Consider the following 10,663-nt stretch of genomic DNA (forward strand, 5'->3'; position numbering starts at 1 on the left):
CGTTGAAAGAGCACATGAATGGTTAATTCTATCACCTCCGTCCTGGTAAAGTATTTATTGGATTTTTTGTAGATACGGGTGTATGTAATACTAAAACATGTCTAGCCACGGGTGTATCAATTTACAGACGAATGTAAGACAAGCTTTTTAAGACATATAGTAGAAGTAGTACAGTGTGCATGTTATGGGCTTTCAATGTATGTGAGAATCATCACCTCGATAAACAAGTTCTCAAGGCTTCGAAAGCATTGCATCAGGGAAATGGCCACGTCCACTTCAAAACACATCTTGATGAGCAGAGTCTTGACCATTCGAAGCACTGTTGACAGGCTGACTGCCGGCAAACCGTGCATGGTGCACGCACAACGATTTTAAAAATTGAACAAAAGGTTCTATTACATGAAACTTGTTTACTCGGACAAATGCAGCTGAAAACTAGGTACCTGGATAACTGTAGGGTTACGCGTGGCCTTGGATTCAGAGAAAAAATCATGGAATTTGCCCACTGTCTCCAGTTTAGGTGCAGACATGACAGTTATCTGCAAGTTGCTGCTGAGAATATCGTTAAGCAACAGCTGAAGTGACGGGGCATCCTCTATAACAAGTTCGCCATGTCCACAGCGAATTCCAATGCTTACAAGGTTACGTGAGTTTATTCTTATGCAACGGCTTTCCATATTCCAAGTAAGCAGTAGGCACCGGAGTGCGGGGCAACTAGAGTAGATCATGCTTTCAAGCGAGACGTCTGATATACCAACATCCACAAGTGAAAGTCTCTTGAGCAGTGGTAGTTTAAGAGCCTGAACGTAACTGTCTGGTATTTGGCAAAGAGCAAAGGTGGCGGTGTGTAGGGAGGATACAAACCGAGATAAGGACGCCGGTGCAAAAGGCATAGATGATGGGTGTGTGAGTGGTCGTACAACACACACTCTCACGAAATATGGGAACATGTAATAGAACTCAAGCACCTGGAGATTGTTCAGTTTGGATGATTCCAGCCAGGCGTCGATGGCGGAGGGTCTGGACTCGAGGTAGCACGCTGGTATGCTGAGACGGTGAACTGCGCCCCCATGGGCGAAGAGGATGGCTTCCGGAAGGGTCATATCATCAGTGCCAGATTTGCGAGGGCACCGAGTTCCGAAGTGCCTTTCGCGGGCGAGCTCCCAGGTAGTAGGCGCTACGGAGATTTTCTTGATATGAACTGTTTCTAGAGGCTTAAAAAGACGAGTGGCAGGGATCTCATGGCAGTCTAGATTCAGAGGAGCGGTGGGCCACAAAGGACGCCACCGACGAGCGAGGATTCGAGTACGGATGCTATCCAAGATGGGGAGATGAGAGATGATCTCACCTAGGATGACGTCCGGAGATCGCTGATGCGGTCCGGACAAGTTTTTTTCTTATGCTCCTCAGACCCAGTGAGCGGACCCTCACCGGTCCCTGCCGGTAACGCCAAATACCCAGAGGAATGCGTCGTCGGTGGCACGAGCCTTGCCCTCTTGGTACTAGAAGCATCGGACTCCATCTAGGAGCGACGGGTGCGGTGGATCTGGAAAGATGGTTTGGAGGACGGAGGTGTTGCACAACACCGTTTATCAAAAAAGTAGTATTTTTTAACTGGTGTCGTTGCGAGAACAGTGACAATCATAATGTGGCAACAAGTCGGACTCCATGCCTCCACTTGATTCACGCACATGCCTCTCCGAGCAACGTGCCACTACAAACATAGTGAACACGGATGCACGACCACAACTCTTCTTTTTGACAGGGGACACATGACCGCAAGTCTTCTTCCTAATATGGGACCGTGCCTCCGCTTGCTCGACCGACGTGCCTATCTAAGTACACAACTCAGCTGAAATAATGACAACCGGGATGCATGACCGTCACCTCTTATACTATATGACCATGCCTTCACTAACTTCACGGTTGTGCCTCTCTTACTGCACGAGTCAGCTAAGTTAATCGAAGCACAGAGGCATGACCATGAGTCTTCTTAACACAGGACAACACCCTGCACTAGGTTCAAGTGTCTCTCTGAGCAAACATGTCGAACCGAGAGACACACCCACAACAACAACCAGAACAACAACAACAACAACAACAACAACAACAACAACAACAACAACCACGTTTAGGATTGCATCTGCTTTCAGTACCATAGTCTGAATAATAATTTGAACTAATAAGTTCTATCAGGTATGTACTATGAGGATTTCAACTGCACTCATAATTTGAAATGACACACGTACGATACTTAACTTAATACCATAGTAGTTAAAATTTATATGGTGTAATGCCATCCCTCCATCACCGTACACATCTCGCGTCATGCCTTTTTTTGTAAAGACCGGTGATCACAAGTGAGAGCGAGTCCTCCCCGCGCATAGTGTGCCATTGGATACTGATGATTACAACGCAGTCAACTATCAGCCTGGCTGCATCTGCAAAAGCAGAAATCCCGGTGATCGCCATCCTTCCATCTTTGTGTATACAGTAGGTGCCAGGCAAATCAAGGCTGCTGAATATTTGAACAAGCCTGATGCTGCCTTTGAGAGGCAAATATCCAAGCTTCATCCTAAGATCATTGGTAACAATAGCTGGGACTTTCTGTACAATAACAAATTATTCTGGCATTAGATTAGGAGGACACACATGTTGACGGTGGATTAGGGAAAGAAACAACGACTTACCAAACGGTCCGTGTGAATGTTGGTGAAACATAGACAGTGCACAAAGGTAATGGCTGGGATGTGTTTGGCATTTAGGACTAGTTTAACCATGCACACCATGTCGATATAGGAAAGTTTTATGCCCCGGGTGTAGACTGTCTCATCTATGTAGCTCATTTCCGATAAACTGGGGCCTTCAAGGGCTAAATAAATACAACCATGTATCTAGCCACTATGTGTGAAGCAATGAATAGAGCAGTTAAAACTAAAATAAACGAATAATGGGTTTTAAAAGGGAAATTACAGTTTTAAACTACATTGTGAGTACAAAGAAAGATATAATACATTATATCACAGAGATTAAGCACATAAATATCAACGACATGCCACAGTAAAATTATAATAGATAAATGTTAAACCAGAACAAATATTGATAAGCGATCAGAACATACCAACGGAAGGTTTCGGAAACACTTTGTGACCTCCTCGAGATTCACTCAACATCAAGTCAATGGGAAAGAAGAAATCTTCTGCTTGCAAATCCAATTTTATAATATCACCGTAAAACAGATCATAGCCACGTATCAACTTTTCCCTTCCAGGTGCATGAAACTTAGACCTGTGGTTGCCATCTGTAAACTTAATCTTGTAAGACAATTCCTCAGTAGTGCCGAACACAAGGTCAAAATCTTCGTCTTCAAAACCATCCTCGAAAGCTTCATCTTTCCATAAAGAGATCAAAGAAAGGACCTTGTTCCGGTAGTAGCATGGGACATACTGCATAAAAGTAAAATTAAGACAAAGGTATATAAATGTTTTACTGATTTTTAGGAAAAAAAGCATGAAAGTGTTTTTTTCCTTGAAATTTCTTGGCTTTCAGGCACGGACACGGGCACCATCTATGACATTTAATTAAACCTATACAAAACAATTGAGCTTCTAATTACATCAAGGCCTATAAAATAAAAACAAGCATGCGCAAGAATACGTGTGGTTGCTGACTGCAGAATAAAGATAACTGCAACAAATACAGTGACGAAGGTTTTTTACTGGCCACGTGATTGGTAGTAAAACTTACCAGGCATGACTGATAACAAGGAGGCAAAGACACAATCAAGAAAGATTGGGCAACATCAAATTCAACACCGGGATAGTTGAGATTCCTGCAAACACCACACGCCATGTTTGTCTGCGAGATGTAACAATATATAAGACTCGGGTTCATTAATTATTAAAGAAAAATTTATTTCAACACTCCGCTAATGGTACAAAGAATTAAAGGACTGTAAATCACTGATACACGCTTGTTTCAACGAGTAAGATAGTGCGGAGCGAATGCTGATATGGTGATATCCCTTGATGTTAGTGTCTCTGTAAAAAATGAAAAAACACGCACAAACCTCCTCAAATCTACAAGCTAGCAGTGAACTAGCAGAAAAAATCAACTGTTGTCCTCCAAGATTATTCCCCTATAAAACCTCTTAAAAGGGGTAAGATATTAACACAAAAACTAAAATTAAAAGGGTAACATACAACAAGGATCCAACTAACAAAACACAGTGCGCAACGCGTAAGTATTAAGCAGAGGGGAATTTTTTTACTGTATTTCAGAGCAAGTGGGCGAATCGTAGATCCATCTTTGTGGACTGTAGAGTGAGGAAGACGAAGCAAGAAAGATGGAAGGAACCAGACAAGAAGGGGAGCGGAAGAGCAAGTGACTCGGGAGAGAAGACACACAAAACGATGTATTTATGGAGTAATTATGGAGAAGGAAGTAATTTTGTGTACTCGCTCGCCAAAGCTGAAACTACTGACAATAGTAAATGGCTCCTTGCCATCTCAGCACAAAAAAGGGGCGGGGAGGGGGGTGGGGGTTGGTGAGTCTGGTGAGTAGGTGGAGTATTTGGTCGAGCCGGACCATGTCAAAGTCCCTCGCTTTCATTTCCCCTCTCGCTCTCTCTCTCCCCCCTCTGTCTCTCTCCCTCCTCTCTCTCTCTCTCCTCTCGAATTTGACGCCGCCTATGGCACCGCATCTGCTCACATCCTCTGGGCCATGTCGAAACAAAAGTTCGGACAAGAGGGGAGGAAGGAAGGCTTGAACTTCCTTGAGCTGGATTTTGATTTCTATGTAGGTGATTTCCTGCTACATGCGGAGCGTTGAACTGGGGTTTGTTTTACCAAGAAAAGATCTGAGCTCTAAACATTCATGTGTCCTTGTAGGAGAACCCTGATACCATCGAAGACCGTGATTTCTATGGCGAAGAGCTCGACCGTCCTCTCTATTGCGTTCTCCATGATACCAAGCCTCTTAGGTGTGTGGCCTTTGAAGGAAGTGACACGGGGAGGAGGTTCTACGGCTGTGCTGTGAAAGTTAGTCACTTTTGAAAATCCGAGCTACTTTCTTGTTGCATCAAACTATTTGGATATAGGACTTGTAGTCTTCCAAATAAGACTGATTTCTTCTTGTGTTTTCCTATTGATTGTAGGAAACATTGTGTAGTCATTTTACTTTACATAAAAGGTAAAGGTCATTACTTATTTTACATCACTGAACACAAAAGAAGTGATCTAGACACTCTAATGTTTGTTTACAAATGGGACTTCTGTTTAATGGTTAGTATATTCTTCCAAAAAAACTCTCTAAATAAGTTGACTGCAGAGGTAGCTCCAGATTAATTCAAGCTGGCTTAAAAGAGACTAAGTACAATTATGAAATAACTCCACGGACAGGGTGGACGAAGTACCATAATTAGTGATGTGGGTACCTAACCATTGACGTGCCACATTGCACAAACACGGTTCATAGTTAGTTGAACGAGGTTATAAACCAAGTATATGCCAACTTTATTATATCCCACAGCTTGTGCAGCAGTGTATTAATAGTCTCCGTTCATTTTGTTCCTTTTTGTTCGCAGAGAGGCGTGAACTGTGGAGTCATCGAATGGGTTGACCACCCATGGCCTATCATTATGCAGAGGTGCCTACTCAAGCTTTGGGGGATGTTGCATGAGAACAATGATGATAGGCAAGCAAAGGATGAAGAGATAAGCAGGCTTAAAATGGATATTGAACAAGTGAACCTTAAGCTCGAGAATCTTGTTGCAGCTGCGGAAAGAACTAATGTTACTACCATGAAGATTGACATGCAGAAGAAGCAGATGGGTATCGTTGATAAAGACGTCAAGCGCATTCAGAGGTCTCTCACAAGTACCATTCAGAATCTTAAGGATGAGAGGAGTGAGATTAAGCTGGACAGGGATTTTCTGAAGGAGGAGGTGCATAAGCTGAAGCAGAATAGAAATAAGATGCAAAGCGTCATCTGTGATCTTTTGGGGCAAGGGTTTGCGAACACTGATGACCTCCTGATGATCAAGGCAATACTCGAAGAATGATCATTAACAGTTGCCTTCTTTTGAAATGTTGCAAGGGATACTCGTCTAGTATAAGTTTATGCTTGGACATGGTTACTTGACTAAAGGCATGGTTACTTGGATAAAGGCATGTATCTCATTTTTTGCAATCTTTTAGAGGGTGTGTGACGGTCTACGCATACCAAATATTGATCTATTGAATATTTTATATTTGAAAGAAACGTGCTGCTAGCGAGGCGCATCCAGCAATCTTTCGTCTTGTCTCGTTCCACGAGACATGGGTTACTATAATCTAGCAAGGCACAGATGTCGCTTTGGCAGGCATGGGGAACCATGCCTCTGGTAACGTGGCACTGACTTGTCAAAGGCACAGTCCTATGTCAGACAGGAGCACCGCACTAGCACTGACACACATAAAATCTACAATCTACAGAGTCGCGCTTACTCCTGAAGCCGACGCACGTCTGTGCTCCGTGACTCGATTGTTTGTACTCGGACGTAAACTCTTTCACGGACATGCGTTTTCACGAAAGGCACGTACAGTCTGAGGTCGCCGGGAGCACAGTTTGAGATTAAGCAGAGCCACGACCATGTGTGTGTGTGCAAGGAGGCAGTGCCATCTGGTCACTGCAAACGCACTAGTTTACATGCACTAGATGCACGCTCATTGCAGAACAGGCAAGGCACTGCCTCTTCTCTTCCAAATGTTTTTGTTCCCTGGTCGACTACCGCACACGAATGTTTTTGTAGCACCACGATAGAATGACATAAAACTATCAAATTATCAGAAGAGCAGATGCATAGCACAAAAGCATTATTATAGCACAAAAACATTGTTATAACAAGCTTACAAAAGCATTGTTTGGCCATGTTTAGACATAACACAGTCTCGGATTGGCGCAACAACATCTAACTGTACTAGCTTGAGGAACTAACTACAGCCCTGTGTCCAGCAGACACAAGTGAACGAATCTGACAAATCCAGGCATTCAACACGCCTATGTTTCAAATCCAAGCATAGATGATTGCAGCATGCTGATAACTTGAGATGGGCGCGTTTGGAAGCTTTATTCTCCCACAGGAACAACTTCTGTAGCTGTTCGTAAAATTCTTGCATGAAGTCTGAGGGAAAGCGAAACTTAATCCTCATGGTCTCTAGCTCCGTTGCATTCAGAATAAAGAACCTCACAAACTCAATGTTCTTCCCGCTTTTTTCATAATCTTCCAGCGTTACTGTCTTTAAATGAATGATGTGTTGCTTGCGATGCCAAATATTTCTTGCACCATCATGAACGAATCCTCCCTGAAAACGCATAAAGGTTGAAAGATACTCAAGATCTATGGAAGGACAAAATGAACGATAAATTCCATGACCCCCGTCCCAATCAGTTCGTTGAACATTTCCCTAGATACGGATGTATGTATAATAATAATAAAACATGCCTAGACATAGGGTGTATCCATTGCAAACAAAATGTAAGACAAGCTTTTTCAGATGCAAGGAGTGCTGCACTATGCACGGTATGAGCTTTTCATTGGGCGTGAGAATCATCACCTCAACAAACAAGTTCTCCAGATTTGGAAGGCACTTAAGCAAGTGAACGACCAGGTCCACTTTATAAGTCATGGCCAAAAACAAGGTTTTGACAGATTGCCGCATTGTAGATAGGCTGACCGTCGCCAAACCCTTCACATAACATAGAAAATAAAACATAAAATTATTAGAACAAAAGGTTGGATGACATGAAACTACTTTCTCAAGGAAATGCAGCTGGAATTATTGTGAAATGTCAGTACCATAAGACCTGTAGCCAAGCGAGATCCTGAATTTGCCCAATGTCTCCAGTTTGGGTGCAGAGACGATGAATACCTCCATGTTATTGCTCTGGAGATCGTAGATCAACCTTTGAAGTGAGGGGTTATCCTCGATGATGATTTTTCCTTTCTCACCACGGATGCCGATGCTTACAAGGTTAGAGGAATTTATTGTGATCCGATGCCTTTCTCTATTGCAAACAAGCAGTAGGCACTCGAGTGCAGGGAAACTAGAGTTGATCATGCTTTGCAACGAGAAGTCTGATATATCAACCTCAACAAGCGAAAGTCTCTTGACCAGTGGTAGTTCAAGTACCTCTACATAATGATCTGGTATCTGGCAACATGCGAAGCTGACAGTGCGCAGAGAATAGGAAAACCGAAAGACGGACTTCGGTAGTGAGGGCGTAGATGAAGAGTATGTGTGTGATAGTTTGAGAGTTTTTTTCACGAATCGTGGAAACACGTAGTAAAACTCAAGCACCTGGAGATTGTTCAATCTTGGGGACTCAAGCCAGGCGTGGACAATAGAGGGTTTGCATTGGAGGTAGCACGCCGGTATACAAAGGCGGAGAACTGCGCCCACATAGCTGGAGAGGATGGACTCTGGAAGGCACGAACCATCACCAGGAACTGTTTTTCCCTGATGCCAAGTTTCGATGTATCGTATGCGAGCAAGCTCCTCGCTGTAGGCAGAGACCCTACTGATGATCTCGATATGAACTGTTTCTAGGGCGTTCAAAAGACGAGCGACAGGGATCTCACGACAGTCCAGATTCAGAGGAGCGGTCGGCCAAACAGGGCACCAACGACGTGCGAGCATCCGAGTGCGGTTGCCCTCTCTAGTGGAGATACGGGAAATGACCTCACCGAGGATGGCGTCCAGGAGGTCGCTAATGCGGTCCAGACCAGACTGCTCTTCCTGATCCTCGAAATCAGTAGGCGCACCCTCACCGCTGGTGAGGCCGCTACCGCCAAACCACGAGAGGACGGCGTCGCCGGTGACGCGAGCCTCACCCTCTTGGTGCATGGCGCACCGGAGTGGATCTCCACCTTCGTCTCGGTTGCTGGGATTGCGCCGCCTGCGAGCGCCGCTATACGTGGCGTGGATCTGAAAAGACCAAGGAAGAGGGTGTGTCTAGGGTTTCGAGACTCTGTTTGGCTTAAATAGCCGGAGCCTGGCCTCGGGCGACGAGCCAGAGTGGCGTCGCTGGAGGGGACGCCCGTCGGACCCTTGGGTTTTCGGAGCGGCGCCACGTGGCGTTCACACCCGAATACGAGGAGACACCCGTCGAAACGTAACTGGGGATGGTATGGAAGGGGAGAAGAGTGGAGGGATCAGTCTTTCAGGTCACGGGCACGGTTGTCAAGCCCACAAACGCATTGACCTATTATTATCCAGAGTCACGTTCGTGTCTCTTTGTGTTCAAAATGATTCCGTTGACTCTATCACCAGGAGAGGAACGGTCGGGAGGCCTAGGAAGGCATGCTTTTAAAAGCACGGGCGTGAAGTCTCTGCAGGCAAGGTTCTTTAGCTAACGCGGTATTTCGGTGTCTGGCTAAACGGTCTTTTGCTCAAGCCCTACACTTCAATAGCTAAACAGGCGTGAAGTCTCTACAGCCACGGTTATGTACGTTTGTGACTTTCTGTGTTTCGGTGATAAGGGTCATAGGCACGGGTGTCAAATCCAAAAAGGCATCATGTGGTATTATATAGAGTCATGTTCGCTTGTGTCTGTTTTCCAAATGATTCCGTCGACTCGTTTAGATGGGGAGGCACGGACGAGAAGCCCTTGGAGGCATACTTTAGTATTAGGCAGAGTCACGTTCATGCGTTTATTGCGCAAGCCGTACATTTCATTAGCTAAACGGACTTGAAGTCTCTGCAGACACGGTTATGTACGTTTGTGACTTTCTGTGTTTCAGTGATAAGGGTCACAGGCACGGGCGTCAAATCCACAAAGGCATCATGTGATATTATATAGAGTCATGTTCACTTGTGTCTATTTTTCCGAATGATTCCGTCGACTTGTTTAGACGGAGAGGCACGGACAAGATGGAGGCATACTTTACTATTAGGCAGAGTCACGTTCATGCGTTTATTGCGCAAACCAAACACGAGATGGACAGTTAGGTTAGGTCTTCACTGCGCATGTACAAAAAACACAAGAGCTTAACAGAGGAGGAGGAGAAGATCTCGGAGAAAAAATACGAGGACGAGGCACAGTGCAGGGACATAATTGCAGATGTCAGCGCTGTCGCACATTTTTTAAAAGCACGAGCTTGAAGTCTCTGCAGCCACGGTTATGTACGTTCGTGACTTGTGGCCGTGTACGTACGTGGCTTTCTGTGTTTTAGTGATTAGGGTCACAGGCACAGGCGTCAAATCCACAAACGCATCGTATGGTATTATATAGAGTCATGTTCACTTGTGTTTGTGTTCCGAATGATTCAGTCGACTCGTTCAGACGGAGAGGCACGGACGAGAAGCCCATGGAGGCATACTTTAGTATTAGGAAGGGTCACATTCATGCGTTGCCCAAATCGAACAGAATTGGGTTCTGATATGAACACTCACTTTTTACTTTGTGAGGCAATGAGTGGCAGATTCGAGAGACGCCATTTTTGAAAGCACGGGCATGAAGTCTCTACAGTCACCGTTCTGTACCAAGTAGCAACATGTCTTCTATACTCAAGAAGGCATGGTTGTGGCTTTCCGTGTTTAAGTGTTTGTCACGTAAAAGACACACGGTCAAGGAGGAGAAGCACTACTCTACCTCCAACACAGGCACGGTTATACATGCATTG

Source organism: Aegilops tauschii, chromosome 7, assembly GCF_002575655.3.
Source record: "Aegilops tauschii subsp. strangulata cultivar AL8/78 chromosome 7, Aet v6.0, whole genome shotgun sequence".
NCBI lineage: Eukaryota > Viridiplantae > Streptophyta > Magnoliopsida > Poales > Poaceae > Aegilops > Aegilops tauschii.